We start from the raw sequence: 13,211 nt of genomic DNA on the forward strand, positions 1-13,211 counted from the left end.
TTCCTTATGCGTGACTGGAGCCGCTTCTAAAACAGATAATATGCAAAATTTAGATAAGTGCAATAATGTTTTATGTAATGTAAATAATAAGTCTCTGCAGGGATGGCGCAGTGGCGAGAGCACTCGTCTGCCATCAATGTGGCCCGGGTGCGATTCGCAGACTGGGCTTCAAATGTGGGTTTAGTTTGTGGGTTCTCTTCTCTGCACCGAGAGATTTTCTCCGAGTACTCCGGTTTCCCCTATCCCTAAAAACCAACATTTGACTTGATTTACGTTAATTGTTAATTCACTTTTCAGTGTCCCCAAATAGCGATCTAGCGCTGGAGCAACCAGATACTAAAATAAAGTTTCTCTCCCTTCCTTTCCTTTCTCCTGGAAATACTGGTGTGGCCCAGGCATAGATTAAACCACAACATCGAAATTTCGTTCTCGTAGATAAGTCAAGAGATGAAGGCAATTAGATGTCCTCTTGCCCCTCTAGTCAACTTCAACATCACTGGCTTCTGGGAATACGGACAACTGACGTCGCAAAGTGTCCCCTGTACTCCGATCCCCAAATAAAGAGAAAGAGCTGCAGATAAGTCATAAAGGAAAACTTCAATGTTCAAAACAGCAAAAGAAAAAAAAACAAACAAAACACCGACTACCAGAATATTTAGTGGAGAAATTTGTCAAAATAATTGCAGTCCATAGACGCAACCTTCGGGGCTCAGAAAATACACTGGGGCCCTGAAAAAGAGTTTCCGTTACAGTGGTGCTGTTTAATGGAATCATCTGAGGCTAAGCAGGCTACAAGCTCACACATGTTGTAATAACTTTCTCTTTTGTATACTTTGTATATTTGTAACGATACTACTACTTATAGTACACGACTCCGTGGAAGAGCATCTTTTAGAGAATGGGACTGCTACTACAACAACAACAACAACAACAACAACAACAACTACTACTACTACTACTACTACTACATTCTCATTTAGTCTTGTGAAAACACGTATCATTTTTAAGTCGCTGAACGAAGTGTACAAACAAACCATTTTCAGGAATGTTAAGCGAGACAACGGCCAATGCTTCTGAAAAACTATCACTTTAATTTGTAATAGAGCTAATCGGCTAACTAATGTTGTACCCAACTCAGACCCTTTGGGAATAAAACGTTTTGTTCCAGCTATTTCCATATCATTAAATCTGTCGGTGATCTCTGGATAAATATTTTGTCAGCTGAATCTCAATCTAAATAAAACATTTTTGGGGAGAGCATTCTATCAGCAGATCTAGGGAGTTTTGAGCGGACTTGGAGCAGAATAACAGGAAATCAGTTATAGTAATGATATGAATAAAATTGGTGAGAAAGCATGACTACCAAATGCAAAACCAATGGAAAAAACCTTGAAAATTTTCACAGTCTCCACTAATATAATAGAGTGTTATAGTTATTACGCTTTGCATAATGAATGACTAATTAGTATTAAAAGTTTGCCCTAGCTCCCTTCCATATTTAGGAAAATACATACGGCCCGAAAAGCAGACATTTCTTGGGATACCGAACAGAACTCGAGCAAAATAAGAGATTCTTGCGAGCAGAATTATCCAAGTCTATTCTTTTTCCCGATCCTCTGTCAATGACGTTTGATTGATTATCTTTTTGAATTTTTCATCAGTCAATGAATTTATCAATTGATTGATTGAAAGCAGAAAATGCTACCCGCAACATATTCTCTTCATGTTTCATGCTTTTCTTTCGGCGGAAAGCCAACAACTGTTAATTTCAATTTAAGAATATGTAACGCCACGGCACATTCTTGCATTAATTTGTTTCTCTACTCTGCTTCGAGAGGTTTTTCCCCGGGTACTCCGATGTTCCCCTCTCCTCAAAAACCAACATTTGATTTGATTTGTTCTGATTTCAGTTGATTTGTAGTCTCCCCAATTCGTAGAGCACTCGTGCTCGGCTAAAATAACCTTGAAACCTTTTAAATAAAGTGATTATTATTAATTTGATGATGTAAGTAGACGGAGTTTCGCAAAAGAGTCCTACCTGGAATTTTTATCTTTAATCCCTCATTCAATGGTTGCTGTTTAACTATTGAGAGAAAAAGTTAGAGATTTATGTGGCGTATATCACGGAAAACAATTGATTATTAAGATGATAGTGTACCTTTTTTCTTATCGTTGTCTGTGAAATCTATTTCCTGCTCAGCTTGCTTTTCAAGTTCTGTCAGTGACTGTGTATCATCGTGCATAGGCCCTTTTTTCTCAGCTCTTTCGGTCATCGGAGGAGCCGGTATGAGCGTTGGCGGCCTGGCACGAGTAGGTCCTTCCCGCACCGGACCAGAAGTTGGTTTGTTTGTGTTGGAGTCTATAAGGGCAAGCAAATCTGTTCCTAGATCCGCTAAGGTGTTTGGTTTTGCAAACCCAGGTCTGTGTCCGTTTGAGTCAGGAATGTTGTGAATGAAAATGAGTTTCTTGACACCTTGGTTAAAAAAAGGCATGTTAATTATTGGTCAAGTTCCATTTTGCACTGAACGCACTTGCTTCAACGACAACAACAGCAATTTACTGTACTTTTGCCTACAATAGAAAATTAATTACAATAAAAAAACATATACTTAAGTGGAGAGTACTGGCTGCCTAGAATATAACCATAAGGGCTAGCGGAGCTATGCAGCACAAACGAAATTAGTTAAGTTGATCCTTAGCATCAGTTAGCAACAGGCTTCGATCAAGAGCCACAAAATTTGCAAACGGTGTATTGACATGCACTGACCACATACTTTGAGCTATCGTGTACGGGAAGGGCAACATTCAAAGTGTCTGGGAAGGGCATCATTCAAAAGGTGAGGGGCAGAGATTTGTGAATTTTGACTGAATATATTTCATTATTTCCACTGCATGGCTGTACCACAAATGCTCGGGCAAAGTCTTTTAATTACACTGTCTTGGAAAGTGCATTTGAGTACCTCCGTGTACTAAATGAGCTAAATTACTTTGATGAAACCCGAGTTATTATACATCAATTAATCCAACCTTTTCTTTTGTTTGCTTTCGCCGCCTCAACTTGCAGTTCCCGGATGGCTTGCTCTGTCGCCTTCTTCAAATCTTTGAGTGTTTCCATTTCTGACTTTGCCGTTTCTTCCTCTTCGTCAGCGTACTTGTAATCGACTTTTAGTTTACGTAATTTTTCCCTGAGCCTCTTAAGCTTCATTTTCAATTCCTAAAAGAAATTGAGCGATAAACATTAGCAAGTAGCCCTGCCATTTAATCACTTACACAGGTTATGAGAAATCAAAATACTTTCCTCAACTTGCGGACAGTTTATTCGAGTATGACATTATAGCCTCAGGACCGTCATAAAACACTTCATAAAAAGTCTTCTTCAATCACTCTTTGAACACGAAAAAATATTAAAAGATACATCCCATGCATTTGTCATGATCAATCATGCATTTGTCAGTCGTTATTTCACCCGCTTATCAAATGTTTTGTCATGAAAATCGCTTTAAAGAGGCATAGGGCTGATCACTTGGAGAAATATAATTAATATCACTTAAGATCAGTCTCCAAAGTTCTAAATATGCTCTGTATGCCATGAGACCTTGCTACGTTATAAACTCTACTACCCTACATGCATGGGTTTCGGATTTTTGGGTACAGTGTTGATATGTTACCTTAAGTTTTTTTTGATGTTCTCTGTGAGCCTTCAGTTGAACCTTAAGAGCCATATCTGCGGGTGAGATGTCAAATGTTGGATACTTGGGTCGCTTGGGTTTGTCACTTGCGTGCGCATGCACCGTCTGCCCAGGTACGATGGGAGCAATGGCCAATGGTCGGTGCATGAGACCTGGAAATGTTTGCTCGTCGGGGGAATCAGAAGGTTGTGCATCTTCCACCTGTGGTACCAACAGTCAATGAAGTATAGCTTTTCTCTAAATTATTTTTTCTTTTGATGAGGCTTTCCAATTTCCGATCAAATCTTTTCCCTAAATTTATATAGTTCTGGGTATGCTCACATCTCCCATTGTCAATTGTCTAAGATACTGGGGCTGTCAAAAATTCGTGCAGCTTGCGATTCCATTTAATTTGCAACTACTGTTCAAATATAGGGTGTCTCTTACCTCCGTATTAGGATCATCGTGACTTCCCATAGTCCCGGCAGCATGTCCTCCAATGCGTATTCCTCCAATCTTTAGACCATGTCCCATTCCACCCATTGGCCCCATTGATCCCATTTCCCCCATTCCCCCCATCCCTCCCAATCCCATGGCTAATCCAGCCCCGCCTACTCCTCCCATACTTTCCATGCCATTCCCCATGCCATTCGCCATTCCATTTGCCATACCATTTGCTATTCCATTTCCCATGCCTCCCATTTCGTGCCCAATATTATTCCCCATTCCTCCTATTCCATGTTCCATATTGTTGCCATCCCTCCTAGTTCTTCTATACTGTTGTCCGCTCCATTTTCCATTCCATTTCCTATTCCGTTTCCCATTCCGTTTCCCATTCCGTTTCCCATTCCGTTTCCTACCCTGTTTCCCACCCCATTTCCCATCCCCAAGTTGATCCCAAGAGACGCAAGGTCAAGATTCCCCACATCTCCTCCCATATCGTCATTGCTGTTACTGTTCGTCATGTAACCCCCTTTCTCCCTCCTTCGCCACCATCTCCTCCCACCCCATTCATAATTTGACCCAGGATCTGCTGCAGGGAACTATCGGACATGCCGTTGCCTTGAAGATCGTCCATGCCAAGGTCCATTGCTATAACAGAAAAAAATGGTTTGGAAAATTTAATAACACTAATACTTTGGGTAACCTGTAAATCAAATCGCAAGATCAAAAAGAGCAGAAAACGGACTTTCTTCGGGAAAACTCTCGCAGATAAATTGAGGTTCACCAATTGTAATCCACTTGACAATGTGCCTATCTGTTGCTCGAACACAGGACATGTTGGTCAAGAGGGAATTCGCCTGCCAAAATTCAATTTCGCTGCTGAATGGCAAAGTTGAGAGAAACAATCATATAATAATGGAAGGGAGAAGTGATCCTCACACTCATGTGGACAATTTAAGCATTTGTCTCTAATAAGCACCTGAAAAATTCAGTTGGCCCTCTGTGGGATTGAAACCCATGACTTCTGCGATGCCGATGCAATGCTCTACCAACTGAGCTACGAAGCCTCCCGGCTGGGAGCAGGGGCCCGTTTCTCGAAAATCCCGAAAACTTTTCGGGCCCGAAAAGCCATTTGTGAAGCTGCCAAACCGCTTGTTATGGAAAGCCGATCTTTTAGCATGTTTTCAAGGTAACAAAAAGAAAAGTGACTGTGAAGTTTGACGACTTAAATCCTCTCCATTCTTGAGATACAAAGGGAATTGTGACACCCGAAAATGGCCCGTAAAGTTTCGGGACTTTCGAGAAACGGGCCCCAGGTCATTTTGTTGGACTCATGTGCTCCCGTGAAGTACTTAATTGTTCAGGTGTCTATAAGAGAAAATTGCTTAATTTTTCCAGATAGGTGCGAGGACCACTTCTTTCTTTCATCTTTATCCGCACTTCAGATTTATACATTCACTTCAGGAATCATGCAATGAATTCGTAGAAACTAGAATCTGTGTTTTTCCTTCACAAAATAATTTCATTTATGACATGTACTTACATCCAATTCCCTGCCTGTTTCCACCACCTGCAAGTTTTCCTTGTAAGGAATGTAAAGAGTTTCCCAGCTCATTATTTCCGAGATAATGTGCCGTACCACTCGTCAGTGAACTTAGCCCGTTTAAACCTGCATTGGCATTGTTACCCAATATGTCCAAATCACTGTTCCGATATTGGCTGATAGAATTTAAAGAATTAAGGTCAGTTGTTCCACCTAGGGAATCTAGATTTGATAAGTAGTTAAGTCCCGCCTGAGAAGTCAATGAATTCAATCCTGCTAGGTTTTCCAAGGCTGGTGAACTTTGCCTGTTACTAGAAACTCCATAATTCGTACCAAACGTCTGTCTGTTAGTTAAAACTCCATTTTCTCCCTGAGATCCATAACCTTCAACAAGCATAGTCCCAAGGCCAGTGCCATAGCTTCCGGTAAGACCCGTGCTAAGATCTGTATTGTAACCGGTTCCAAGCCCTGTGCCTAGACCGGTGCCATAGCTGGCGGTGGGTGTGCCTGCTAACCCAAGTGCCAAGCCATTTCCCAGAGGTAATCCTCCCCAATTTGCAACGATAAATTGTTTCTTCTTCTTTTGATCGCCTTGGTTCCTTGGCAAACGTGGTTTTGAAGAAAGAGTTGCCTTTTTAACAGTGTCTTTTGGCCTAAGCGATTTTTGCACATCCCTCATAGCTGGACGCACTCTCTTTAAGTCCGTCCATTTTGATGGCCCATCCTCCCACCTTTGTTTTTTCATTCCATATGATTTACCAGGAACTCTTCTGGTAAATTTAAATGTTTTCCTTTGAAGATCAACCGTCTTTGGGTTAATGTGAGAATGATAGTACTCTTCATATTGTTTCCTTGAGGGGACATTGGCTTTTATCCAAGAATTGGTTCTAGAACGCCTTGCTATCAATTGGTTGTATGAATTTGGTGCAAAGTGGTCATTGCCCTTCAGATGACTTCGATGGATTTGTCTATCGTATGGTCCTTGAAAAGATGGCGTTCCTGCAAAGGTCAAAGCGTCTTAGCAGTTTGATGTTTAAACCCTAAATCTGTACAGATTCATGTATTTGTTATCTGTCTTACAGCGAAGTATTTTGTAAGGATTTAAGGAGGAAGTAAGGAATTTTTGCATTTTGTAAGGATTGATAACTTCTAAATACAGTATAGCCTAAGTCGACTGTTTTGATTGTCATCTGTCTCCATGGCAACAAACACCCTGATTCTTCTCTTCCTGAGGCATTCAGGGAAAAGTTAAATTGAAGCAAGGCAAATGCTAAGGAAATAAAACAGCTGCCGATCTTGAAAAACCTTGCAACTTTACAGACCTTAGATATTTATTTCCATTTTACCTGATCCAGAAAGGGGCCATTCCACCAGCAATAAGGACAACAAGCCAAGTAAATTATTCATTACAAGATGTGATTTTGTGGAGTCTCTTCACATGGCTTTGACCCTAAGAAGACAAGGTGAATAAAATATCTGTCCTGTAGAATTGCGTCTTGGTTCTCTTTACAGCCGAGGACGCTTCCTTAGAAAGTAAGCGAACACGTAATTAAGGGAGTAATCAAGTTAGAGTACTCGCGATTTTTCACAAGAATGATTTTCAGAAGTAAATACAACGAGCGGGATGGCTAAATATGTTGACTGCAAAATCTAGTGTATCCTCTCAGTTGTTGGCGACAGTTTAAGTTGATACTTGGACAATGTTGATCCAGACATGGAGCAATTTTGTACAATTTACAACAAACAAGCAAACAAACAAAATTAAACTTCTACCAGGTATAAAATAAATGCTACTAGCACCGCTGGGAAAGAATGAAACAAATGCTCTTGGTTCTTCGGTCTTCCTGACTTTAATAAACTAATTAGGATTTTTTTACAGTGCTCAAGGTGTCTTTCAGAAAAGTGAAAGTAATACTTAACCCTTAAACACAATCATTTAGTGTGTTATTTTAACCTAATTTATTACCGTATATTGACACTAATCTGTTATCGTAGACACGAGAAATTACTAAGTAGAATGGAAGAATGACTCGTGTTAAACCTTGGCTTGGTTTATGGAAAAAGTGGAATGTAAATACAAGGGCACTTATAAATTCTGAGGAGATAGTCTAAACAATGTAGTCGACCTTTTACTGAGTTTTACTCGAACACAAATGCTTTAGATACTTTCGGGTAAAGAATTGCATTCAACTTAATCTAAAGCGAGAAATACGCGATTTCCATTCGAAAGCTCTGCCATTTCGTTTGCCTGATCAAAATGTCGTAATCTCCAAGCATACATTAGAACATGTGAGAGATGAAATGTTTTGGGACAAAACAAAACACGATCGTAAACATCTACACAATGATAATCTGATTCACTCACCATTTGAACTTTCTTCCTGGGTAAGGTAGGTCACTCTTCGATCCGATCCTCCATTATTTCTCCCAACACACAGTGCATGCTGTATCACCGGGTCTAGAGCCTGCCGATCATTTCCAAATTAGACCCCTCAAATTATCTGATACTTTACATAGGACGATTTACCTCAGTTACACATAGACTACTACAAGTAGACTCAGGGAACCTAAGAATCTTATTTTCCTCCTGGATTGACAGATCTTTCTGATTTAAAAACACTTTTATCGGAGCTTTGATGTAAAAACACAATGTAGGAAACGTTTAGATGAAGACACTAATTTGGAACCGGTGTTAACTGGTGGTATTTCGCGCATGAATTGAGAACTACAAACTGAAAAGGTGAAGCTTGCAGAAAAAAACTGCACTTTAAATCGACCTTATTTATTGCAGGGGCATTGGTCGTTGGAACAAACTCCAATTCTAATTCCCTAGTAGGGTAAGTTGGTTATGTCATTCTGTGTTTAAAAATAATATTTTAAAAAAACTTGAATTCAAATTATCACGTTGACTGGACCACTATTTCAAATAATGTTCCACTCTACAGTGTAGAATGAACTTGCCAAAATGAAAGAGATTTACTTTTTATGTCCAAGTTTATTGTTAAGTTAAAGGGGTTTAAATAGTCACTGTGACCGTCATGGTTTGCTTTCACAGGCAAAGAAGGAAGGATCATGTTTTACATTTGCTGAGGTCTTAGAAACGCCTGACGATAATTATGGCAGGACCAGGCTGGCCCTCTATACAGCATCATGTTCAGTCTTGCTGTCAATGATCTGTTATTGCGATGGGATTATTATCCTTAATGCCGGCTCTTCAGTTCCCTTTTCACTTAAGGGCTGGATCTGCGTTCCTTCGAACGGAAGGAGCTAACCTTGTGGATTTTACTGCCTCACGATTCCGGAGTCACCCTATAGCAATGACCAACGTCACAGATTAGGCGCTGCTATTTTGGCACAAATCATATAAAAAGTGGACAGCCCACAAAGAAAAGACAATATTTAACTGACTGTTGTCTTTGACCTTGACGTCTGCCCCTTTGCCACAGCGGTAGTTTCAATATCAACAACCTCAATGCAGATGTTTCCTTGCCCAAGTTTCTCTATCCCACCTCTCCCTTCTTAAGATCATGAGGGTGACTGATTCGACAATCACGCTGAACGCAACAGCTTTGCAGATTGGCAAATGTCTGTTTTCCGATTGCTCGCAGAGACAAAACTGTTTCTTGCTTTCAGGTAAAGTCTGCGTGTAACATGGATGTGACTCATAACGCTTGTACCTTGAATTTTCAATCACGTTTTACAAGTTTCAGCCTTTTTTACGATCTCGGAGGCTATGACTCTACCACCAAGGTGTTTGGAAAGCAAAGAACACGGACCAACTGCATCTCAAACAACGTGGAGAATCGATGGAGAAGAACATTTCCTTTTCACTTGTATTTCCCCGACTCGCTTCATTTATGAATGGGTCTTTAGAAAAGCTTGTTGGCGCAGGGAGGGAGATGGCAAATTACATGTACTCAAGCGCTACATCGAGAAAAGCCAAAGTGCCTCAGTTGTTGACAAAAGGAAAGGAAAGGAAGCGAACTTTATTTAAGTGTCTCGTGGTTGTAGCGCTGGAGCACTAATCGGGGAAACTGAAATCAACAATTAACGCAAATCAAATCAAATGTTGCTTTTTGAATCCGCAGGAATCTACCCTACTATGGTATGGATTAACAGAGTAATAATTTAAACACGGAATTGGTTTTGAATTTAGCAATGCCCCTAACGTAATTTAAAATGAAAAGGTAACAATTCTGTTTTCAAAAACATTAGTTATGTTTCAGAGGGTTCAATGTTTTTGTGGCTCAATTGCTACTGAGAGCATCTCCCGGTGTTGCTGTCCGAGGTCGTAGTTTTGCATCCTGCCTGGGACACTGATTTTTAGCTTGTGTAGCTGTACCCTCGTCCATCGCCAAGCAACCAGTTCCCACGGGTGCCCTTACCTATTAAACATCTGTAGTTGCATTTGAAAATTTGCAGACATGCTCTAGATCATGTGAGTTTTGTAAGCATCTCCAAAGTGGCGTGTGTTTAAACCCTTTAACTCGATCAGAGTTTTTCAATTTCCAAACTTTTTTTAGTTTTCTGTGACCTTTTTTTGCAACATTTCAATGAAATAAGATAAAAGACACCTGAATTAAGATTGGCTTCATTAAAAAAATTAGAAAATGTTACAATACTTTCATAAAACTCACCTTACTCTTGGCGTCATTACAGTGTCGTGCTATTCGCGCTCAAGTTTCACGAAATGTCTTTGGCATTCAACCCAATCATTTCTTTACAGGGCTCTTTAATATCAAATGTTACTATACGTTCGCCGATCTTAAACAGTTTTCTCACGCTTGTTTGATGCATTGTACTGAGAAACCAATTAGGTAAACTGGGATAAGACCTTGAGCAGAAGTACAGTGTGGTTATGATACAAGTTGCTAGCCAACGGGCAACTGGCCGAAAGGAAAACTGAAAAATCAGAGTCCAGTGAGGGAATCGAACCTACGACCTCCGGTACACAGGTTGGAGGCACTTCCCATTGAGCTACTAGAACTCCGAGGGAGGTGAGTCGTTATCTTTCCCGTTTATCAAGCCCCTCATTTTTTTACAAAGACATGAAAATGGAAAGGGTGTAATAGGTCCGTGTAGAAAATATGATACAAGTTGCTTGGCAACGGGCAACTAACGAAAGGACAACTGAAATATCAGAGTCCTAGACAGAAATCGACCCTACGACTTATTAGTTCCCCTAGAAGCCTATCCTAGTTGCTCAATTCTCTATTTTCGAATGCCACATAATACAATTTTTTTTGCCTTCAAATTTTGCATTGCACTATTGCTTTCAAATGGTCCTGGGAATATGCAGTTTCCCAAGAGCATTTGAAACAATGGTTTTATGCCAGGAAACCATGACCCGGAGCCTACAACTCTACGGTGTTCGTGTAAACGGCGTTTTCACAGAACGATTTATTTTTAGATTGAATTTCCCGCGAATGAGACTCCCACGGAGCCCAAAGACCAATTACAAGAACTAAGCTGACGTCATAGGGTCACCGAACCGGAACTGCCTTGTTTTTTGGCTAATTCGCGGGAAGGGCTAGTCTAATAAATAAACCTACTATGTGGGAAAAACGCCGTTTCACAGAACACGCTGTATGAAAGTTTGCAACGCTCCAGAATGGGCTCCTTTTTTAGGCAAAAAGTTGGGGGAAAAACATAAGTGTATTATGCGTGCATTCGAAACTAGAGCAATGGGTTAGAGCATCCGACTGGGTGTTGTATTCGATGTCCTGCAGGACGCGACGAGAAGCGTTAACGCACGAGTTTTTTACAGTTATCCTTTCGCCCGCAGTTACCCGTGCCAAGCAAACTTAGTATCATATTCTCCTCACGGGCCCCATTCACCCGGGCCATCATTCATGTCTACAGTGCGGGTTGTGCTGTTGAATTGACTTCAGAATTAAAAATTTATAAAAGAAGAAATGAGGAGAAATGTGGGCCTAAGACACAGTACAGAAATTCCCTATACAAGTTGAAGAATTAATGTACGCACTACGCTCTGGGCTGACTTCAAGACCGCGCTCAAAATTTAGTGCCCATTTACTGCACTCAAAGTATGTAGACAGAACACTCCGATCGCATCTGTTGACGGACAAACTTAACAGAAGGTGGAATATTTTTTATAATAAAATTCCACGTACGTCCAAGTTCACCCTTGCTTGATTAAGCGTTTAATTACATCAAATAGCTACCAGAAATAGATTTATTTTAATCCTTGTTCGATGAATAATAACTGTTTCTGTAGGTTCTTTGAAATTATAAAGTAAATTAATCGTTCAGGCAATTTTCTGGTCACAACCTCACCATATGTATGACTGAAAATGGGAAGGCGTTTCTGGTTTGATTAATAATAGATTATCTGGAAAAAGGAGGAAAATCGGCCAGCATTATTCAATGAAGATAATACCAAAGTGAATAGGGCATCTTCTTTTTAATTAAAGCCGTAGGGTATCTCGTCTCAATGGCCCCGCTCGCACTCAATGGAGTTTTGTTTATGGCTATAAACCTCGCAAATCAAATGGTTTCTTTTAAGGTCCAAATCTACGGAGGGATGTCGAGGAGTCCCTCCATTTGAAACCTGCACCCCCACTCGTTTATGGAAGGTCACGAGGTCAATAACTCCACACACCCAACTCATACATGATCACGGAGCTCCGTCTGTGATCAGGTACGTTAGCCATCTGGACTCGAGGCTCATACGCTGATTATTTCCGTGGACCACCGATGTCCTATAGCACACATCGCACCGGTTATAAGTAGGTAACACCATCTTCTCACCAATTTTATCTAGGTAGTATTTTCCTAGTTGAAGGACTTACTTGGAACAAATACTAGTTATTTTCCGTAGTAACTAACCTGAAATTAGTTTTCCCCACTGTATATCTGAGTCTGTGTATTGGGGAGGCCGGTATTATAAACATTAGCTGGTAGTAGTAGTTGCCATTAGGACAAAATGACTCTGCTCGGTCGCAAAGTCGCGAAGAGTTTTTAGAAACTGATGGTTACCACTCGATAAAATCTTTCTAGATTTCCATCTAGTAAATTATTACTCTCTCTCAGTCACCGAAACTTAACCAAACAAGAAGAGCCATTCATCTTTAAGGCAAACTACTAGGCCAAGTTGATGGTGTTTCTATGGGGTCTCTTCTAGGCCTGTCTTGGGTAATAAAGTCATTAGCCTGCGTATTACGTTTGTATAATGCTGTGGGTCCCCATGGTATACTGTATAGTTATTCATGTTCTTTGCTCACTTCACCCACATAACCAACAATGGTCGCGATGAATTGATTTTCATCTCAATTTAACGACAGGCCGCCGCAAGTTGTGTCATTTCTCCTTAATGTATATTCAGGTCACTGCAACAGTGGAGTCTACAGCGCCGTAGAATCATGGCACAGTGATTATGAGAACGCCAGTATGTATTTCGCGGCCGTGACCGTGCTACTTGTTGTCGTCATCTGTTTGTGACGGTACGTTACAATTATCATCCTCACAATTTCAATGAAATGGTCAGTTAGCCAGGTACTTGAGACTGAAGGATATGATCAACTCAGCTTAAGAGG

General features: G+C 40.6%; 1 long non-coding RNA gene and 1 pseudogene across 2 annotated transcripts in view; one reads left to right on the top strand and one right to left on the bottom strand.

The window, feature by feature from the left end:
* Nucleotides 1-8,134, bottom strand: part of LOC137984604 (uncharacterized) — a 15,450-nt pseudogene extending 7,316 nt beyond the window's left edge.
* LOC137984608 (uncharacterized) overlaps nt 1-13,211 on the top strand; it is a 46,883-nt gene that overhangs the window by 5,506 nt on the left and 28,166 nt on the right. Inside the window, exons 2-3 of one of the 2 annotated variants that reach the window (XR_011119124.1) lie at nt 8,447-8,492; nt 8,711-8,989. The exons of the other annotated variant lie outside the window; for it this stretch is intronic. This is a non-coding gene — a long non-coding RNA (uncharacterized lncRNA). Of the gene's footprint in view, nt 1-8,446; nt 8,493-8,710; nt 8,990-13,211 lie in introns of those variants that run through there. 2 annotated transcript variants of the gene reach the window in all.

Source organism: Montipora foliosa, chromosome 14, assembly GCF_036669935.1.
Source record: "Montipora foliosa isolate CH-2021 chromosome 14, ASM3666993v2, whole genome shotgun sequence".
In the NCBI taxonomy this organism is placed as follows: Eukaryota; Metazoa; Cnidaria; class Anthozoa; order Scleractinia; family Acroporidae; genus Montipora; species Montipora foliosa.